This window comes from Takifugu rubripes, chromosome 13 (assembly GCF_901000725.2).
Source record: "Takifugu rubripes chromosome 13, fTakRub1.2, whole genome shotgun sequence".
NCBI classification, from domain to species: Eukaryota; Metazoa; Chordata; class Actinopteri; order Tetraodontiformes; family Tetraodontidae; genus Takifugu; species Takifugu rubripes.
Window position 1 is genome coordinate 19,392,168 of NC_042297.1, and position 21,973 is coordinate 19,414,140.

Sequence of the window (21,973 nt, forward strand, 5' to 3'; positions counted from 1 at the left end):
CTCTGAGCAAGGGTCAAAGAGCTGACAGCGGGTGACCTTGGGGCCTCAGGGGCTCCTGGGGAAAAGGTAATGGTTCCAACCCCGGAACGCACTCTCGCTCTCAGCACACACCGGCAGCTTTGATCCGGTAGCCCCCTCTCGGGTCTCCTGACGCCTACTGAGGAAATTCATAGGAACAACTGGAAGAGGCCTGTGTTTATTCAGCTCCTTTAATGAGGAGGGAGACAGATTATCTGAGGGCCTGATCTCCCCGCAAAAACACAGGCAAAGAAAACTGCTGCTCCTGCCAGATGTTTCTCTATCACAGTCACTCCAAAAGAATCTAAGAGACGCGAGAGAGAGGGAGGGAGGGAGGGAGGGAGGGAGGGAGGGAAGCTTTGTGTGTGTGTGAACTGGTGGCTGGAAGGAGAGTTTCTGTTTTCTCTGTTCTTCTGTCTGAACAAATGTGGGAGCTGGCCAGCACAATGAGAGGAGCAGAGTGTGTGTGTGTGTGTGTGTGTGTGTGTGTGTGTGTGTGTGTGTGTGTGTGTGTTAGCCCAGGACACACTACCGGAGTATCAAGTCCAACAACCTCCGCCTGATGCTGTTCTGTTATTTTAGATACAATTCTAATTAATACAGCAAAGAGAGTGAGATTGGGAAAGATGCAAGAAGCCTACGCACACAAACACACCCACACATGCACACACGTGCGTGGGCGCACGTGCACACCCGTCGCTGTAGGTGACAGAAATGGACCTGCAGACATGGAGCAGAGCCGGGCTCTTCAGCACGCTCTTGACCCTTTTGCCAGATGACTGACCAGATCAATAAGTCTCTCTATTGTCGAACCATTTAGGAGCGGATTAGGGGTCAGACGCTGGTCACAGATGCTCGAGCAGGGCAAAGGTCATCGCGGGGCAAACATCTAGATGTGAGTTCCAGACATCAGTGCTTGTTCAGAGTAACACCTGACGTGGGTTTGGAGTGGTGACTCCATCCCTTCTCCTGACCTTTAACGGTCGCCTCACCTTCACTCCCAGTTCACGAGGTTCAAGGTCACATAACAAACAGGAAGTCACCACCGTCCACATGTGAGAGTCATGACGGAGGCCGTATTGGCAGAGGAAGAGGAGCGAACTTAGGGCAGCCATGTAGGTGATAACATTCTGCTTCCAAACCATTTAAAGCATCTTAAATATGAAAAAAACAATTCTGAGAATCAAATTTAAAGTTTGAGACTACCTCTGGAATCTTTGTCAATGAAGTCACATGTTTCAACTTTACCTACTGTTTTTATTTTGTGTATTTTAGGAAACCAGCGTGTTGTAGGAAATAAAGACAAAATAAAAATGACAAAAAAGTATTTCCAATTCGTAGTTTTATCGGCACTTACCAAATCAGAAGAAGAAGAAGAAGATGAGAGATTCCTCCACAGTCCTGCAAAACACAAGAGAAGTGCATCAGCCTCCAATCCTCTCTGAACAGCTGCTCGTACTTTTATTACAATTACATTTCCTACTCTTTTGCCCACATCTTCCCGCCCAATAACATCTGCCTTCCGGGCCACACTCAGCTTGCCCCCAAATCTTGCACGAAGACGGATAAAACCCAAATAATCTGGCAAATCTAAGGCAACTATTATCACCATATTAAGGTTCGCCCGTCATTTCTGCCTGCAGGCGCTCCGCTGTTTCTTATAAACTTATATTGTGACCTGAGGACAAGAAAAGATACACGCGCACGGATGTGTTGTGTATAAAATGCATAAAAGTTCTCTCATGAAACACGACAATTTTTTTTTACGTTTTCTCCTCATTCTTCCTCAGTCGACATTCAGCCCTCAACAAGAAAAGATCCAAAATATCTGTGAATATTGGAGATATGGCAGGAAATGAATGATCATAAAAACAATCATACATTTTGTGACCTTTTTCTTGTGAATATTCTGGGATATATTAAATGACGCTGATCATTCAGGACTGCAGACAAATCCCATCGACCATCTTTTATGCAAAAACAGTCCCGAAGCCCTTTGGCGGTTCCCCTGACATCACATATTCAACTTCCTATTTACAGAGAAACAATTAACACATTGCTGTAACCAACCCTCCCGCGCGTCCATCTGATTTAGGATGACGGCGTGGCCTCACGTGGCCTTTGACCCTTGACCCGAAACGAGGCGTTGTGGTGTATTTTCGCATGGCTGCTGCTGATTGCCTATGCACTTTAATAAGCAGGCGGGGCAGATTTATAGGAGCACGGTGGGGCGGTGGGGCCGGACTCCCTTGGCCTCCAGCTTGCCTCGGTGCCATTACGCCAGAGTGAGATATAGTGAGATATTGATCCCAATGCCACTTCATTTCGCAATAACTATTACACAATCTTCTCCCAGGCTGCGCGGCTCCTGATTTATGCCGTCTTGCTATTTACATTACCAGTAAGTGTTTTTCTATACCAACCGCAGCAGGTCTTATAGCCACAGAAATGGACATCCGAGCATTCACATTCCCCACATTCGATGTCTTTTTGCTGCCTCCGATGCTTTTTCACCGCGCCAGGGTTCCTAACGCGTAACAGCCTGCCCGGTGAGTAATGGAACGTACACGCATAAGCATATTGAAGAATGCACTCCGGCTTTTACAACTGTTGTGTGATTGACCTTGAGGTAAAGTTATTCACCATATTATGTTTTATTTAAAACACACAAGCACACAGTGGTCTGTTCACGTCCCCTCTTTAGAGCGCTATTATATTCATAGAGATCTTTTAAAATCGTTTCATTTCCACTTCAGCACATAGAAAGCAATCGAGTGGTGTAGATATGATTCCTGCGACCGTATGTCAACACAAAAATAAAACCATAAAGCCACAATTTGTGTTAAACAGCGCTGGATTTGCATCTGAATGACGCTGTTTATTTAAAGAATCCAACGGGCGTCCGTGGAGAAAGAAAACCCAGGTGAACGCATGTTTGGGACAGAAGTGAATTTAATTGAATGCTGCCAATTTGTAAATGATAACATATGAGGGGCATTGTGGTGATGATGGGGAGATAATTGGGATAAGCAGCCTGCTGAACCAGCTGCACACTCCAGAGCTAGGCCTCTGCCATGCCCCCCCCCCCCCCCAGTGCCAGCCTGGAGCTCCATGTTTGTTTACACACAGAGCAAAGCCGTGTCAATGGCAGAGGAGGAGACTTGAATGGGGAGGCCGGGTGGGAGACACCCCCCCCCCCCGCCGCTGCCACTAATGCTGCATTCCCACAGGCGTGTCCCTCAGCCATGGCTACAACATTGCACCACAACAGAAAACAAAAGGACTAATGACCCTTAATTGCTTTGGGGCCGTTTAAAATCAGATGAGTGTCGTCTAAACAGCCCTATGTAAATGAAATCCACCCCCGCCTCCTCGTCTCGCTTTCCCATCTGCCCCCTAAGCTCTCTCCCCTGGCACAATCAAAGTCTTTCTCCTCGTAAAGGGGGTGGGCAGCTAAGCAGGCTTTCTGCCAAGAGAGGGGAGCTGGCAGGCGCGGCAATGTGCAGACACTTGTTGCTACAATGGCTGCCTGTTACAGCGGCACATGGTCGGAGCAGGGCACACGAGGGGCGCGCACGAGGAGCAGATGGGCACTCTATAGGCTCCATGTGCAGCCATGGTTAACACAGAGGTAGACAGAGAGCACATTCTGCTCCGGGGGGACAATGTGTGCATGTCCCATTCATTAATAGGACCATTCATAAGTAACACAAAGTTTGATTGTATACAAAAGGGTAATTAGGGAGGAAGGGGCTAATCAATTAATACGTGTGTGTAAGAGAGAGGGGGGGGGGGGGGAGGATTTTTGGAACTTGCTGCAGTAAATGCAATTAAAAATGCATATTCAAAACACTTCTACTTGAGTTCTTTGGTTCATTGTTTATTCCTCATGGAGGTCAACAGGTTCACTCCCAGCATTCACTGGGTCAGAGGTCATTAACATTCGCATGGAAGCCGCTCATGCTTGGTTAGAGTTTTAATGACGATTAAACAACAACTGCATTTAAAGAGCAGCTTCAGGTGCCCATTACAGCCCCAATAATCCGTATCAGCTATTAAATCGGACTATAACAAGCAGAGCAGGAAGGTGTCTCAAGCATGTGACCCAGTGAGAGGTGAGCGATGTCAGCCCCTGCCCCTCACTGTCCCACGACACCCCCCCCACCCCCCCAACCCATTAACATCCAGCCTTAATGCATTTCTTATATCTGTATGCTTTTCTGCCATATGGAGTCCCTGGTGATTTAAAGACAGCAACAAACCTGTCCTATTTTCAGAGAGGCATTATTGATAGACTGTCACTTCAGATTGTAGCTAACTGCTAATGGTTTTTTTATGGTACATATGTCAAATCTGATGCGTACTTTTTTCTCCGCGGTCCCGTGTCTCACCCTATCTTTCTTTCTCTCATTTGAGTTTAATGATTGCTTGAAGATCGTTTCCACACTTTTATTACAACGGAGCAGAACACAACTTACTATGTAATAGCATAAAAAAAGGCCTTTTTCTGAAGAAGCCGTGTACCGCCATGGAAGGTAATCATTGTTTTGCTTGAAATCATATGTCACTGGCTTTGACGCTGTACTTTTTTCTTTTCTTATGCCCTCAAAGCCAGGAAGCAAACACAGAAAGGCAAACATGATTTAAAAAAAAACATTATTACAACAACCCGCATGCATATGTTGGAAAATGTATATATAGAGATATATAAATATATATGCTATTGTTAAGGTTGGGGTCAGGAGAACCAAAATTAGCGTGTAAAATTCATTCGCCATCAAAGTTCCGCCGGCTGTACTAATGTACCGAAGCACTTTTGTGTACACGCTGTAAAAAAAAACTCACTTTCAACACACAATAACTGACAGGATTCTCACTTTTTCACGTTGAAAGTGGCACGACTCAGAGTTCAGCACGTGAGACTCGGGAGGTCTCGTCAAGCTCTGTGATGTTTTACAGGCATATTTTTAGTTTCTGAAACCTTCTCATGCTCGTGTTGAACCCCCCAGAAACAAACATTCCCTCTTCACTCCACCACTCCAGTGTTTTTCTATCCCTCCTGTCGTGGATTACTCTCCGTATTTGCATGGACAAAGAGTCGGTCAGCATGAATTTCTCTTGTGTTTGTGTGTTCTGCGGAGAGAAACATGTCTCCCTCTTACGTCCATGTCGTCAAGGGTCTCAACTTGTTGGGGCATTAATGAGAACACCTGCCCGGGGCAGGGGAGGGGGGGGGGCACCCTGAGTCTGTGGATCACTCGGAATACTAATGGTTTCCTGCCTTTCGAGCTTTCTGTTTCACCACTTGAGTCATCAGAGTGAAATCAAATCAGCTTAATAATTGCACACGCCGCTGATTTGGGTTTGCAGATGCGGCGGGGAAACAGTGGAAACAGAAATGGAGAAATAATAAAACGCAAATGAAAGGCTGCAGAAAGAGGGGCTCGGAACGTTGTAATACTCTGTCATTAAAGAGCAATAAGAAGTGCTCGAGAAGGTGTGTGTAAAAGAAGAAACAAAAAAAGACATGAATTGGCGCTCATGCTGTAAAAATGAAAGTAGCCCGCTGCTGGGTGAAGGACGAGCCATTTAAGAGGACAATGTTTAAGAGAAATCTGACAGGACAAGGTAGGCTTCGTCAGAAAGAGGCCGAGGGGGTGGGGGGGTGGCAGAAGAAAACAAATGAATAAATTCATGGGACAGAAAATGAAAAGGAAGATAGAGGGGAGTGGAGCAGAGGATGGGGGCTGGAGTCATCAGTGGAAGATTTTTATTGTCCGGACACAGGAGATGCTCACAAAAGCACTGGGAAGATTCAATTAAGTATCATATGCAGTGACCTTATTGCCATGGTTACGGAACAGTGGAAAATATTAATCAAGCCTGCACTTGGAAGAGGGAGAGAGAGCTGGTGGAAGGAGAGAGGGAAGGAAGATGGCACTGAGGGAGGAGAAGATGGAGCAAGAACAATAGCACCGTGTGTGTGTAGTCATGTGTGTGTGTGTGTTTGCACGTGGTTCTGGGCACCGACACAGTGAAAGTGTCGTTTTTGACTTCATAACCCCCCCCCCCTCAAAAAAGAACACAGGTTCGCCCTAATGAGGACAATGCACGTGTGTTGCTTTTTTGGCGCGATGGAGCCGGAACGTGTTGGAAATCTGACCCAGCAGGTTAATTTTGAACAAGCCGGAGACTAAAAAAAGGATGTTGAGCCACGTCTCGCTGCAGAGGGCGAAAGTTGAAGATGCTTGTGTTTGATGATGCTGCGGAGTGTTTGCTCGCTGTCTGCGAGGGCTGTCTTAAAAACAGTCTATCTGAACCACACGCACACACACACACACACACACGCACACACACACACACACACACACACGAGATGAGCAAAATGTTAAATAAACAACGACAGGGATAAACAAAATCCCTCCATTTCAATGTCACCAGCATCTGAGCGAGGAGGGTGCGAGAGGCAGGTGCACGTGATGATGTCATCATCATCATTTCAACTTTGGACGGATGATGGAGGTTGAAGTTGTTAATTATGAATGTGGCGCACGTAAAATAAGACTGTAGTTTTAAAATAACCCCCCCCATCTCTGAAGTCTTTACTGAAATAGAATATAAGACAAAAACGACTCTTTATTCAAATAACATTGAAATGCTTAATATCAGTGTACATGTAATAACTAAACAGTAACTATTACGTTTGGTCACTGGTTGCTAATTTGAGACTTAAAATGAACAGCTGGTAAATTTAGGGTTTTCATCTTAATACACTGATGAACATCAGTATTCACTCTTCATCAACCATCACAGCAGCGTGAAGAACTAAGATAAAATTACAATTATTGCTTTATTAAAATTGTGAATGATTAAGTGTGCGTCAGTCCCACTTCTGTCCTAAAACAGCCTATTTAGAAGCAGTTGCACCAAAATGTCATGACAGAAACAAGGCAGGGAAGATGTTTAAGAATTGAAGCTGTATTTTTAAAAGAAAAAATACATCCAATTAAAATATTTAGCATGATGGTAGCCTGATTAGCATGATTTAATTAATTGGTCCCACTGTAATATTATTGATCAAAGCATTTTTACAATTGCGTTAATTAGATTTTGTGCCAGTTGACTTAACAATCAGACTTTAATAAAGATTAGATTTTTTTTTTTTCAAAATGGATAAAATCAGCTTGGGGATCATAAAGTTCTGAGAATTTGAAGGGGCGTAAACGAGGAGCAGATTGAGTCGCCGCTCCGAGATGAATTATGAAGTTTTATGTAAAGTTGACACAAGTTGGATCTTTCTGTCTGCTCTGAAGGTTTGTGGTCATGCAGGAAATCAGCCGACACAGTTAGAGCCCAGTGATCTGAGCTCCACGTTGGTTCCGTGCCCTGCCCGCTCTAATCCCGGGCCCTTGTGACTTAACCCCCCCCCTCCCGGCCCATCCCTGCTGCAGAGCGCGCCGACCTGCGGGTGAGGCGCGGGCCGAGGTGTAACAAGAGAGGGTCCGAGCTGGAGGGCTGTTAAAGCGCCTGATGTGACCGTGACCACTTCCAGAAACAATTTAATTCCGCAGCTTCAGCCATCTCCAGCTGATCTACTCCTCCAAGGTCATTAACTGTGCCTCAGAAGGTCACATGATTAATGAGTGACAGACCCTCTGGTGCAATAACGTGTATGAACGTGGCCCATTAATTAGACAGGGGGCCAGAGAGAATGAATGGCCAGGGACAGCTTGGCCCCCTCACAACCCTGTCCTTCCCTGAGCCCATTTTTCATTTTCATCTGCACAAACAGACACATACAACCACATAGAGAATTCTAAAGACGGATTCCCTTTCAAAGAAACCGCGTCAACGTGCATATTCAACCCCTATTTGCAACAAGGCAGAGCACAATGTAACGTTCCAACCAAACACAACGGCCGTGGCTGGAAAGCCGGTGGGCTTCCGAGCCTAAATGGCTACAGTTCAGTGCAAATAAACAGGCCCGAATGCTGCTTAGAAAGGCTGCGAGCGATGGCCTCAGGTTAATCTGGGTACCGAGCATCGGAACGCTCTGTTGCTGCAGCCCTTTTCCGGGACTCCGATAAGCACCCGGCATTACTGGGGGCAATCTCCAGGAGGAAATGAAACATTCTGCCGCCACAGACCGGCTTTATTGGAAGACAACAAGTCCGACCTCTCAGGATACACAGATCAGGAGATTTAATTGATGCTGACTGTCCGTCAATGCCGTCCCGCAGCTGGGAGAAACAAGGGCGCTTAACGCCGCTCCACTGTAAATAGTATTCATTTCTCAGTCTAATCAACTTAATGCAATTCCAATAAGTCTATTTCTTAGAGTGGTCCTGTTGATGTGAACCCTCGGAGCCCCTCTGTTTTATTTTCAGCAGTGCCAACAAATGTAATGGCTGCTAAGTATATTGGGCAATATTATCAGAATGCTCTGCATCCTCTGCATGCATTTCAATTTTACCCCGAGGTCACGGCGTTATGGATGGACCCCGGCGGGGTCATTAATCACAAACTGTGTGTAATAACAACCAGTCAGACAAATAGACTTCGGGGAAGGTTTGAGACGAGGATGTGAGTGAGATCCGGGGGACGCGGCGGCTATCTATCGGAGCTAATCAATCTCATCGGTTTGCACGCTGAACCCGGGTCAGTGGCTTTTTTATTTTTTATTTCCAAAGCTGGCACGCCGTCATTATCAGCAGCAGGCCGGCGCGTTTCTCACCAGAACCATCATAAACGTGAGAGGGTGAGCCAGGCCGTGTGTCTTTCAGAAACAGGAAACCCACCAAGATTTAAAGATATGTGCATATTTAATCTGCTGCATTCTGGGTTACTAGATATTTATCTGTCCTTATGAATATGGCGAAACCTTAATTCCAGAGGCGTGCCTATGATAAACCTAATTTTCAAAAGGTACGGCTGACACATTTTCTTCTCAAACGAGCAACAGAAATTAAATAAAAATATTCTTGCGTCATATCAAACAGCCCCGGAGCCTCTTGACCCTTCTGAATAAAGCATCTCTCTGGAGATTTGACACACATCTCTCAGCGCAGCTCTGAAGACAGCTACGAGTGTTGTTTGCCCTCTGATATATTTTTAATATTCAGATCATATCAAATATGTCCCCCTTCAATAATTGATCTATCTATCTAGCAATATAATACACGCTGGGTTTTGGCATGTGATTCCAGTCACTTTATCTTTCAAGTATGACGCGCGGCGCTCCGGCTGTCCCGCATGTGATGAACTTGGCCGAGTTAAGTACCTCGGGCGCGCCATCATAAAACCGGCTGCATCAATCACGCCGCTTGATTCGGATTTTGATGTCGCTGGAGCTTCACGACACCTCTGACAAAAATCTCGGGGAGAAACAGTAAATTACTGGGCGTGTTAGCATCCTGCTAAACAAAAATGTCACTTGTAAAGGTCGTCCGAGCACTTAGGCGCTATAAAATCGCACAAAGCCAAAAGTCTGTAGTGTGAGATATGTAGTAAAGCCTTTTCTTTTTTATGAGGGAACACTGCGCAAAACAAACATATCAGCGTCCAATGGAGTGAGTGTTTTTCATTCTGTCTTTTGACCAACAGCATCTCCTGTGGTGGCTCATTTCCTTAGTGCAAGGGGTTCCCCACCCTTCATCTCAGTCAGGCTTCAGGGGGCATGTTGGATAGAATGTGAGATGGAGGGAAGGAGAAAAGTAGAGGAGGGAAACCATGCTGGGTGGAAGAAAATCTTCCATGTGCAGAAGCAGAGTGGCTAGAGGACATTTCACGCTAATGGCGGCCGGGCCAATTGAAATGACTGCAGCGCTGCATGATTTGAAGGTCAGGAGACAGCGGATTATATTCCATTGGTGGCGAGGGGGGATTGGAGGAGTAAAATGGTGCCTCCCCAACAAGCCGCCCCTCCTCCTCCGCTGAATTATTGCAGAACAGCCAAGATGGAATCAACGTAGCGCCGAACGCCACCGTTATTACAGTGGTGCACGGCGCACCAGGAAAACAGATCGGATTGCTCGGCTCTTTTCTGCACCCATACATCATAATGAGAAATTCTGCCATTGAAAATTCCAAAACGCTCTGTTTGTGAAAGCGGGAAAACACAGCAGCCCCCTCGCTCTACGCGAGAGCAGAAGAGCCTTTTAACATCTCGCCGCTGCGATGACGGCGTACCCGTGCTCCCCGGCGCCGTCACACGTGTTTTAAATGTGATCAGCAAATAGTGACGTTGGCACAAAAGGTTTTAGTTGCAAAGGTCAAATGATAATTTGCCCCCCGGTTAAAAAGGATGGCTCTAGTTTTATCTTATCTTATTTTAAATGGCATCGTAAGACAACAATGCAAAACTTATTAACACATGACAAAGGCATGAAGTGATCGCGCACATGGCTGCAGTAATAAGCTGTAATAAGACGTGAGAGGGACGTATATATTTGCAGCAGACGAGGCACAAGGCAGGCCGGCGTGATTACAGCCACTCTTTATCCAATGGATATTAGAGATTCGGGACAAAAGGACCTCGAGCATAACATGCAAACAAACAGGAAAACAACAGCAAATGAGGCAACACGGATGTCAGGCAGAATTTCAGAAATCAGGGACATTAATGTAATTAAACTGATCCCTCGGAGGCATCAGCTTCTCTGTCTGCTTGATGTGATTTCATGAGTTCTGGAGGCTGTGCAATTTCCCATCGTCCCCACCACGCGCTGCACATGGGTCAGAGAGTCTGACCCCAGACGTGAGCAGCTACCAATGAGGAGGAAGAGAAGAAGAAAGAAGAACACAACCAGCATCCAGAGCAGCAGCAGGTATTTCCAGTCTCAGCGTCCGCTGTCAGTAAATACCGGCGGGCTGCGTCCAATCACATCCGCTGAACGACACCAACAGAGGGGAGAGAGGCAGGAAAGGGTGCCAGTCAGAGGCGGCAGCCAATGGGAAGCTTTGTTTAAGTCAGGGAGCGGAGGACGCAGACGCGAGCAGGTGGGAAGCCTCACAAACTTGCTGAATTCGTTGCAACGTGCACCAGGAAGCCTCGCTGTGTCTCTGGGATTATCATTATTTTATATAACGAGTGTTAAGTGTCACATGACAAACACAGATGTAAAAACACACCTTTGTTTTTTGTTTTTTTTAAATGACTGATAAAAACATGAGCTGAAAACCATTATAATGCAGGTTTATGTACAAACGTTTATTTTACTGACAATTGGATCAGATTTAAATATGAAAAAAACAAAAAGAACAAGCTCATTTACTTCAGTTTAAAAAAAACAAGTGACTGTTAAAATAATCCTGTTAGTCTTCAAATAAACTTACATATATTGTGTTTTCATATGTAGATATTAACCCTTTAATCAGAGCTAATTACCTGTAATAATAAAATACTAGTGAGAGGGAATATATATGCGTGTGTGAGAGAGACTCTGTGTGTGTGTGTGTGGTGTGTGTGTGTGTGTGTGTGTGCGCACATGTAAACACTCTTTGTTTGGATAAAGCCACAGGTTAGCCGCACCAAGACAAAGGATGGAGAGACGCACGATGTGATGGTGCGACACCCCCCCGCAGACCCCCACCCGATACACCCCCCCCACCCCCCCGGAGGGTGCGCTTGTAAAACTCCAAAGGAGATAATAGACAGCCGAGGTAGCCCCGTCAATCCATGTGTGAATGGGTGACCATGTTAAGCTCCTGAAGCGGGCATTAATCCAGGATTTTAAGAGTAGAGCTAAATTTGGCACCTTATCATGGCGGGGCCGCGACCTCAGCTGGGGTTCAAACACGCTGCAGGAGAGCCGCCTCAGTCACACGGGCCCAGCGCGCCGCCAACGCCGCCCCGGACCCCAAAATTCCAGCCTTAAAGTCACGCTATTGTAGGGAATTTCAAATTCATTTGTCTCTGAAACACATCTGCAACAGTTTTATTCCTAATCAGACGGTGGGTTTCGTAGTCTCTCGGCGTTCTGTGGCATGTTTTGCAGCGAGTATTGACTTTTATGGAGCCCCGGTGAACTCTCTGACCAGCCTCGGCGCTCGCCTCGCCCCTCCAGAAACGCACAAAGCAGACCAAAGCGGAGCACGCAGCAGAACCTTCTCTGCTCTCCCCAAGTCCAGATAAACACAGGCCAGCTCAGATCAACATCTAAGATATCTGTGCAGACAGACAAATATATTAAGAGCAGACAGCTCCTGACCGTGCTCCACGGAAAAACTCAAAATCGTGCCGTGGCAGTGGCGAGAGGATCCCCGAGCCGCTGCGAGGACGCACGCAAGTGACGGCGGTGCAGAGCAAGGGCGACATCACAAGATCTTATATGTGTAGGTGCAGTCAGAGGGCCACATCTTCAAGCCTGGGCTCAAGGACCCATCTGTGCTCACTGGCAGGGGCGGCGTCTCAGGGCCAGCGCGTTGACTTATAAATCTTCCTACTCAGTGCAGAATTCAAGTTATCGTCTGGCACAGAACATAAAAAAAAAAAAAAAATACCAGAGAAGCTGCTGCGGAGAAAGGAGAGGAAATTAAATGAGAGAGGGCTGAAGAAGGGGAGCAGGGTAGCATCTGTTTTGCTCTTTGTGGGCTCCCACAAACACACCCTGCACACGGAAGCGCGCAAACTGTCAGTTTCAATCTACATATCAGATTTCATTCAGATTTCCACATTTATCTCGCCTGTGTGGCGGGTGGAGCGCCAGCTTAAAGACGGTTGGGCTAATACCTGTGTCAAAAATAGTCATTCCTGCCTGTAAGAATATCGACTTCCTGCGTGGCCTCACAACAACAGCGCACGTGACTCACGTGAACATTGTTTACAGAGGAGACACAAATGCCTTTTTATTCATATTAATCTGGAAGTGCATGTTTCTATTTAGTGCTTTGTAGGATCCTTTTTAATACCCATAGCAAAATGGATGCTAACATTATTATTTGCTTTTGAAATATTCTGCTGATTTAGTAATTTGATAAAGCATTTAAGTGTGTAATGTGTCTCCTGACCACTTTACATCGTCCATTCCTTCTTTAAGTTCGGAATTACGTCGCTCAGACCCAATCAGCCAATCAAACCTTAAAACGGGGAACATTTTTAGTAATTTGACCACCTGTCACCGAGGCCACATCAGCCCTGTGATTGGACAAATCAGCAGAGAGGAACGCTGTGCATGATATTTAAAGTATATTATTGAGCAGGTAATTTTGTGTGTGTGTGTGTGTGTGTGTGTGTGTGTGTGTGTGTGTGTGTGTGTTTAGGAGAGAGAGAGATGGGAGAGAGAGAGTGAAAGAGAGAGTCCAAATGGATTTCAGCCCAGGAATAAATCACTGTCGCCACAGAAACAAGCTGACAGTTGTGATGGATGGCTGAAATTTTTGTGTTGATGTCTTTAGTATTGCTGGCAATTTGGTAGTCCTGGCTTTCCCACTTCTCCTGTGCACGTGTGTGGCTAAACACATTTAAATGTCCCCTGCTGTCATCCCACACCTGCTCCCTCCATCCTTAAATAAACTCCTTTAATTTACTTACATTCATTTAACCCAAATGCACCAATATTCAAAATGGCGCTACTGTCGTGAAGCAACCAGTGAGTAAAAAAAGTTTAAATTTCACTTAAGTGTTACCTTAAGTGATAAACAGTTGTGATGTTGACTTGCTGACGTGTGTGTGTGTGTGTGTGTGCGTGTGTGTGTGTGTACACTCTCTGGCCACATGCTCCTTTCACACCTGTGTGTTCTGACCCTCTCATTGGCCACTATGTTGCCATATGACACAGTGACTCCTGGGGGGTTGGAGCAGCGGCTGTCAGCGGCAGCCACGTTTCACCGACATCAAATCGGACGACGATTTTTTTTTTCTGTTGTCTGACCGTGAGTCTGTCCCATCTCCTATAATGTACAGCCAGCCCCTTGTTTCTAATGCAGCATCCCAGCAAATGCACGCACACGAACGCACGCGAACACGCACACACACACACACACACACACACACACACACGCACACACACACACAGAGTAAAGAGTTGGGCCGCTCTCTGCTCGCCCCTCCACATGCACTGTTCTCTCACCTGGCAGGATCAAAAAGAGCACACTTCCCACAAACTTAGGCGGAATCAATACTTTCTCCGGCAAAACAAAGCAGCCACAGCCTCAACCTGAGTCCACACAAACTGAGCTCAAACTGCTGTCAGCTGACAGCAGGAAAAAACAGAGCAGAAATGCTTCTTAAAAAGAAGAGATGTGTACTGACCTTCCTCTCCTCTTTCTCCTCCCTCTTTCTTTTTGCCGTCCGCTCTTGTCCTCTACACCTCTAGACTAAGAAAGTCATGGAGGAGCTGCTTCCTGCTCCTGCACGCCCCTATGCCACTGTATTAGTCTGATTTCACACTCTGCAGCCTAGCCTCTTGTCCTGAAGGGGACGGTGAATGTGCTGCTTATTTAGAAGCCGGCGTGCACTACCTGGGCTTGTAGGCAGCTGTTTAAAGCACGAGGCAGCATCCAGGGTGCATAATACCCTCTCTTCCTCTCACACACACACACATGCACGCACACACACGCGCCGAGGCTCATCTTCTCTCTCTCTTCCTCCACTTCTTCTTCTTGCTCAATCACATGTGTACACATTCAGCAGCTGGCTGGCTCAGGCAAGATCTCACACACACACACACATACACACACACATACACACGCGCGCAAGCACACTCCCTTACTCACACGCGCAACCAGAAGTGAAGTAATCACACACACACACATGCAAGCAGTGTGTCAGAGGTCTCTCTACCTTGGCTGGGATAGCAGGCAGTGTGAGAACACACAGTCAGACTGAGGTGGGCTGGCTGCTCCGTCCTTCTTTCTAAGTGTTTTGAAGACAATTTCAACAAGGGATTGCTCCCAATCTACTAAGGTGATCCACATGGATGAGTTATAATATGCTTGCCACTCTCTCCCTCTGTCTTGGCCCCCTCTTCTTCCTCTATTCCCCCTCCCTCGCTCTCTCATTCCCCTGCCTCACACCCCCCCCGCCGGTCGCTCTGGTGCTCGTTGTTTTTACCCTATAATAAAGCCGTCGCCACTTCCAGCAGGAGAGGGAAGCCTCCACCGATTCAGTGGTGTTTTTTTCCCCTTCGAGATGTGCAGGAAAAATGGCCAAAGATTGACTGCACCTGGATGTGTATTAGTGAAATGCATTATTTATTGCAAAGCTGCATTTATTATCCCCCCCCCCCAAACCACCACCACCAGAACCCCCCGATATGCTGATGGACACAAGGGGGAAGGGAGCACCGGTGGTGGCTACATCAGCACTGCAGCAGCGAAGGGGTGTTTTCTCCCTCTCCTTCTCTCGCTCTTTTGCTCTCTCTCTCTCTCTTCCAGTGTGTGTGTGTGTGTGCGTGTGTGTGTGTACATGTAAGGAGGAGGCAGCAATTGTGACGTTATGGATAAGGGGTCAGGATTTGGGGTAGCAGGGATCTGAAAGGAGGGGAAAAAATAGAATGCATAAGATTTGAATGCATTTATTTATGCAGTGACTTCAGCTGTCTGATCAGCCAGGCTGCTGCCTAATGACATCACTGCTGCTTCTCCAGGCTGTCCCAAATCACACTGGTTTTTATTGAAAAACGTGTGTGTGTGTGTGTGTGTGTGTGTGTGTGTGTGTGTGTGTGTGTGTGTGTGTGTGTGTGTGTGTGAGGAAGACAATGAAAAAATATAAAAGCAGAAATACATTTTTAGCTCACCTGAAAACACGACCTGCTCCACATTAACTGAAATATTGCTGCGTTCAGGGTTTTTCTCGTCCCGTTTTGACTTTAGCGGAGATAAAAGATGTGAAAACTTTACATTATTTAAAACTGAATTTGCTTAAACTCATTGCAGCAACTCACATTTCAAAATGTGTAAGATTTAGAAATGTGCTTAATTTTGTAATCAACTGGCAGCTGCTCAAACATCTCACTGCAAATTACAGTTAATTTATTTTACATTATAAATTTTACATATAAAATATGAAGCCTTTAAATTAATTATTTACTTACATTCTAATTCTTAATATTTTTGATTAATCATCTGACTGTTCAACACGTATAAATTTAATTTCATGATTTATACATATTAAGTACATTAAAAATTTTAAACAAAATAGTTTAACCTCTTGTCCTTTGGCTCAGTTTTAGTAATTGTCATCAAAAATATTTTAAAATTGCTATAAATGTGAACTATTTTAGTAGAACACACACACACACACACACACACACACACACACACACACACACACACACACACACACACACACAAACAATGTTCTGGGAGTCCCTGCAGAAAAACATAAATAATCTTGATTTATCCCTACATCTGCATTATTATTAAAATGTTCAATTTTTTATTGAATATTTTATAAATATTAACCCAGGGTTAAATATTAGGGTTAAATATTTTTAAAATATTCAAATGTTATTCAAACTTATGATAAAAATAAAGCAGTTTTGCAGGAATTTGTCTCAAAGTGAGTCTGATGACGGCCATTTTACACTCCAGGTAGAAGACAGGAAGTCCTCTCAGGAGCGTGGGTTCCGACCCGGAGGAAGCTGGGGGTGACTGGGCGAGCTGGAGCCGGCGCGCTGCTCAGCGGGCTGCTGCAGAGTGGACCCATGGGGGCAGGAGTCATGACGGAGCGGGCCTCTGACGCTGTCAGCGTTATCAGCCATCTTTGGCTCCCACAGCAGGAGGCGCACAAACAGAAACACACACGACGCCCCTCCAGCCTGACTCAGACCTGCTTTTATTGTCTGCACACAGAAACGCCGCCAGTTCCCCAGAAAGCTTCAAACGCAGGTCATAAACACGGAACGTTTCGGGCCTCGACAACAGAGGTGAAGAAGTCTTACTCTGGTCTACAGGTGTCTGCCCCCACCCACAGTGGAGCCAGCTGCTCGTCCTCCACCAGACCAGCTTTAGGGGGAACAAGGTGGCCCAAGGCCCAGCCTGGCCGTTCCATCACCACCATTAGGGCTTAAGCAGAGGTGGAAAACGGCTCCACAGGCATTAAGAGTCCATCTCAATCATTTTAATAGTATCATAATCACGGGCCTTTCTAATATTATTTTTAAAAGCCTTGGCGAGGGGGCAAAGTGATTTCATTTCCTTTTGCTTAACAATCTCAAATTGAGTAAGTGAATGAAGAAGAAAGAAGTATCTGAAGCGAGGCAGAAGAACAGTGGGCGCCATCAGCGAGCCGTCCTGTGGCCAGCGCAGACCAGCACGCTCATCACACCACCCGCCCATTTTATTTAAATTTTAAAAAGTTATAATCTGCTTTAAAAATCCAAAAAAGGGAAACAACCTTTTTGCTGCCATCTTCACACCAGGTGACCTTCTCATCTTCCCGAACCCATCAGAGCGGTCATGCATACACGTGCGCTCTTTTCCCATCATCCTCCACAACGGTGACCATAAAACACCGCTAAACAATCCCGGAGTTAATGTTTCCTCCTCTCATCTCCTCAGTTTTTAAACTTTCAATTTTCTTCAATAGCATTATTATGCATTATTAATAGCTCTAAATTATTACTCATTTCCCTCTTAAAATGGAGTGCTTTAATTCACATTTAAAGCACTCATCAAGCCTGTACGGGCGGATGAATGTGGAAGGATACATTATATTTGCAAAAAATGCAAAGGGCAAATTAAAAATATATAGAAATACTGAAATATTAACTATTAATTTCAAAAAGATCATTTTCCTCGGGATGGAAAAAAAAGGGGGCTTTTCATTACTTCTAAGAGTCTCCCTCTTTTCTGAAGTGCACCCGTCTGATTGTGGCTCTCTGAATAATATGCAATTATCATGTAGTGAATATTCACCTGGGCATCAGATGTATAAATGTTACATTGGAGTGGGGCATGCAAGATTCAGGATGTCCGCTAATATGGAAACAAGGCCCGGATGGTGCGACGGGTGCAGGGCAGAGGTGATTCACAGGCAGTCTGGAATAAAAAGGGGAGCATCAAAAGAGGGCTACAGTTTTCACCATCTCTGGCGCTCGCTCCCTATTTTAAATTTGTGAACTCTAATTCACCCTTGAAAGCCTGACCTTGTGCTGTGTGACAGAAGATAGCCGCAGCATCGGGGCAGGATGCCACTTATCATCAAGGGACGAGGTGGCTGTTTAATTTCACACTACCGCTGGCTGGAACCCCTGTTAGCGTCACAATGGTAACTATGCTGGGGGAGCAGATGTCCCAGCGAAGGGGTGCAAAGAGGGAGGAGGCTGGGATGGAGGAAGGACAAGAGCGAGGAGGAACCGTTCTCCGAGTGTGTGTGCACATGCACGTGCGCGTGCCTCTGGCAGTTTGGTTGTACGTTTGCTACGCAAACCTCCCCCTACCCCGTGCACATGCTCAGATGAACGGCGCCTCTGTCTCACAGATAAACACGCACACACACAGTCAACACGGCATTTTGCATTTAAGGTGGAACATTTCTCTTCAATTGATGTCAGGAGGAAGCGAGAACATTGGTGCCGACACCCAGTGGCCAGTCGCTCCCTAAAGAGCCTCCCAATTTCTGCCCTGATGAACCTGAGCTCCGGCCTCCAACACCAGAGGTCTAAATCCTGAGCTCCCCTGGTTCGACTTGCATCCCCACCCCCCCACCTACACACACACACACACACACACACTCATAATGCTCACCCTTCAAATAATGCCTGACATGACTGCAGGGCTGAACAGTGACCAATGCCTCCCAGCACAGCTGAATATAAAACACAGTAATGAGCGGGCTAAGAAAATGGCTTCCCTCTCAAACATGGCCGCCTGCTGACGGTTAGACACGAGCCAGAGAGAAAAAAGGTCACCTCTCTCATCTTTTTACCTCCCCCCCCCGTTGTCTTCGGTCTCTGGTGAATTTAACACCATACTGTATGCCCCGGTCATCTCCTTTAGCGCGTTTTGGATCCGGCTGTGCTTATTATTGTGGAGACAAAGGCAGGAGAGGAGACAGGTGGCGGCTGCGGCTGAGTGATGAGAAAATTACCAAAGTGAAATCAAGCTTCTAAAAAAAAACTTTCAGCAGAAAAAAGGAAGGCCCACCCCAGCCAAACACACACATCCTAGCACCCAGAACCATCTGAAATCCCCTCAGAATGCTGCAGTCCTGGAAAATACCCACCCCACTCTATTTCAGTCAGTTATGCACAGAACATTCCAGCTACTCTCAGAGCTTTATTTCTCTCACAACATCAGGTTAAAGAATATAAACGTGCACTGGGGGGGCTGGGGGATGCCGGTGGAGGGAGGGCAGAGCCCGTCCGTGCTAAATCACCGAATCGCTCCATCTAAAAGATAAACGGCACATTTTGGAGTCCATTGCCTTTTGTCTTGGGAGAGTGGCCGGTGCAGCAGCGGGCCCAGCGGGCCGTGGCAGAGGTGTCCGCTGATGTGGCTTCTTACGGGGGGATAATGAAGCAGCGGCCAGGGTTTGGGCCGTGTTCTGTCGGTCCGTCCCGGCCGTCCTGCTGTGAAAGGGCCAGCTGCCAAGCATGGCTATTAGCCCATCCTCATTTGGAGCCACCGAGAGGCCGGCCGAGTGCCCCGACCAGAGCGCTGCTCAGAAAGCACTTAGGTGTGAAAGTGGAAAAGGTTTTCGAGTCCGTTTCTTTTTGCTTATGCAGTCAGCGCCGTGCTGGACTTTTCGACTGTTGACTGGGAAGACTTCCAAGATTGTCCACACGATCGCTTATCTCTTTAAACCCGCCTCTCCGTGCAGCAGAGAGCCTCCCATCCGACATCACAGCCAGCACAGGGCCGGAAAAACCAAGCAGCCAGCATCTTCTGCATATTCAGATCACGCCGCACGCAGCTCGCTTCCAAACGGGACGTCGTCCTCAAGCTGGCTCTGAGCCTTTCATCTGATCCCAACGTCCAAACAAATACCAACACAAACCTAATAGCTGATCTATGCTCTCCTCCTTGATGAAAATCCTCTTCTCCATCACCTGGAACTGCACTCAAGCTCCCTCTGCCCGGTTCTTTGCCACCAAATCTGGGACTCAAAGAAATTTCAAAGAATTCTTTTGTTAAATGCCTAAAGATTTTCATTTTTATGTTCAGAGCCCCCGGCTGCCAGGCCTGAAGCCCCTCTGCAGCATCATGACAGTGGGAACAGTTCCCAAATGGACTGAAAGCCAGCCCATCCTGTTCTGTCAATGAAACACATTAATTACGATGGTTTTGCTGATGGATCCACTCTGTTTGTCTTTATACTCATCCATATATTATTTCTCCCTCTTTGGAATCCCACATCCCAGAGAACGCATCAGATTTGGAGACACTTTGAGGTCAGAAAATTGACCCCAAAAAGACGTCTGGAAACATCTTCACTAAGAATTTGAAATCAGAATTTACAGATAATAATGTTTCATGGATAATCAGTTTTTAGTCGCTTTGAATTTCACATCAAGCAGGATATGAAATGGAATAGCTCCGTCCTCACGAGCACCTCCAGCTGCTACGTGCGGCACAACAAATTTAAATAAGTTGATAGAGTTTCTCAAAATGACAGGCAATTAGACAGGCTCGGACCAAGGGTTTGCATGCCGAATGAGAATCATTTCAGGGGTGGGAGCCGTTCGTGTTCCAGAGAGTGAGAGGTCTGCAGCTCCATTTCTGTTCACGGACATCCCTGAATTAAATATCCCTCAAGTCCATTAGGCTAAACAGCCCGAGGAAAGACTTTGTCTCACCACAGAAAAATGACAGTAAACTCCGGCAATCATGCCGCCCATCAATTATGTATAAATTATATTTCCTCAGACTGTGTAGAACGTCTCATATTAATTCGGCTAACTATACCAGACTTTTAAATGAGCCTTTTCCTGAGGATTTATCTGCTGCAGAATGAGACAGAAACACTGCGGCTGAATGGTGATTCCTCCCCAGCAGCGTTAACTACAGGGCCCAGGGGCAGGGCTCGGAGGCATTCTCTGCTAGCACACATGACAGGAAGTGCACTGACTCAAAACGTGCCCAGAAAAAAGGAAAATATTTTTTTTTAAAAGTAGGAAATGTTGGATCGCGATACCTCCTGTATGTAGCTGCCGATCCGCGTGTTCGTTGAATGAAGACTTCGAGAAGTAAAGTACCAATTTCAAAATGTATTTAACAATAGAATCAATTCCAGACACAAATATTACAGAGCTCCGGGCCAGTTCATAACCCTAGCAACAACAAAGTTAATTGTCAGGGCACGAAGTCTGACAAGCTAACTATCCCTTGGCCCAGTCCTTTATAGTCACACACATGCAAATTCACAATGTCCATGCAATCCCCCGCTGAGATGTCCCCGTCCTCTTCCTCCAGTCCCTTTGGTGTTGGTAGAGTTCTTCTCTTCCATTGTTTTCCCAGGCCAGATCCCATTCTTCATGCAAATGTGATCATCATCAACCCCCCTGATGTCCTGTTTACAATGAGTGTTTGACACCCCCTGCCTGACTGGCTCCTGAGATAACAGTAGATCAAACAACAATCCTGCAAATGTCTCTGTTCTTAATTACATTTAGTCTACCTTGCCTAACTTCTAAGGGAAGACAGGAACATATGGTGAAACACATAACAACAAGATAAAGACAATTCTCAACAGAAAGAAAGACAGCGGATGAGACCGAAGCAGAGTCATCGAGCCAGGGACGACAGGAGACGGGACGGTGGCTGAGAGGACTCAGGTCTGACCTGACCTTTCCTGCCTGTCGTGCCACTGATGGGGTCCCTGAGGTCCCCACTGTGGCCCCGATTGTTGATAATGACCTCCGTCCGGCCGTGAGACTGCAGAGAGGAATCGACAGGTCCGCCGGCCATTGTCAGCAGTGTGTCAATAGGCCTAAAGAGTCACTGTGTTACTTACAAGTAACTTATCGACTTCTGTGAACAGAGGAGTGCGTCTCTGCTCACAGCTTAGAAT

At 46.4% G+C, this 21,973-nt stretch overlaps 1 protein-coding gene across 2 annotated transcripts in view; it reads right to left on the reverse strand.

Annotated features, from left to right (window-relative positions):
* zfhx3b (zinc finger homeobox 3b) overlaps positions 1-14,831 on the reverse strand; it is a 170,162-nt gene extending 155,331 nt beyond the window's left edge. Inside the window, exons 1-2 of one of the 2 annotated variants that reach the window (XM_029846549.1) lie at positions 14,801-14,831; positions 1,376-1,419 (exon numbers count right to left, since the gene is read on the reverse strand). The gene's annotated coding sequence lies outside the window, so the exon portion shown is untranslated. Of the gene's footprint in view, positions 1-1,375; positions 1,420-14,269; positions 14,526-14,800 lie in introns of those variants that run through there. The other variant, XM_029846548.1, reaches the window with a different exon arrangement.
* Positions 14,832-21,973: the final 7,142 nt, after the last annotated feature.